Here is a 674-nt window from a genome sequence, read left to right on the forward strand (position 1 = left end):
TGGCAGAGATATCAGTGGAAGGACTTGCCACAAGGCATGAAAAATTCTCCTACATTGTGTCAAAAATTTGTGGATAAAGCTTTACAAAAAACTAGGGAAGAGTTTTCTAATGCTTATATTATTCATTATATGGACGATATTTTAATAGCTGCTAAAAGTAAACATTTAACAGAACAAATTTTAACAATTAACCATTGAGTAATTAACAAACTTTGGTTTGCTTATTTTCCAGATAAAATTCAACATAATAAACCTTCAAACTATTTAGGAAAAACAATACATCATGTCACAAAAATGAGTATTAGGCTAGATAAATTAAAAACATTAAATGATTTTCAAAAATTACTAGGAAACATAAATTGGGTTAGACCCTACTTGAAAATTACCACAGGAGAATTACACCCATTGTTTGAAGCCTTAAAAGGGGATTCTAATCTTAAATCTAAGAGACAATTCACTCCAATAATGTTAGAAAAATTTCATTGGTGGAAGAAAAGTTACAAGCAAAAGTGGTCCAATTGGACTATAATAAAGACTGGGATATTATAATATTAAAGACATCTTATACAAGATGTTTATGGCAAGATGGAGTCCTGGAATAGCTTCACGTGCCTCACAGTCAGACAAGAATGATAGCTTCTTATGTATATTTGTGCAGCCAACTCATTGGCAAG

Source organism: Dipodomys merriami, unplaced genomic scaffold, assembly GCF_024711535.1.
Source record: "Dipodomys merriami isolate MVZ:Mamm:240054 unplaced genomic scaffold, mDipMer1.0.p SCAF_2559, whole genome shotgun sequence".
Classification (NCBI taxonomy): domain Eukaryota; kingdom Metazoa; phylum Chordata; class Mammalia; order Rodentia; family Heteromyidae; genus Dipodomys; species Dipodomys merriami.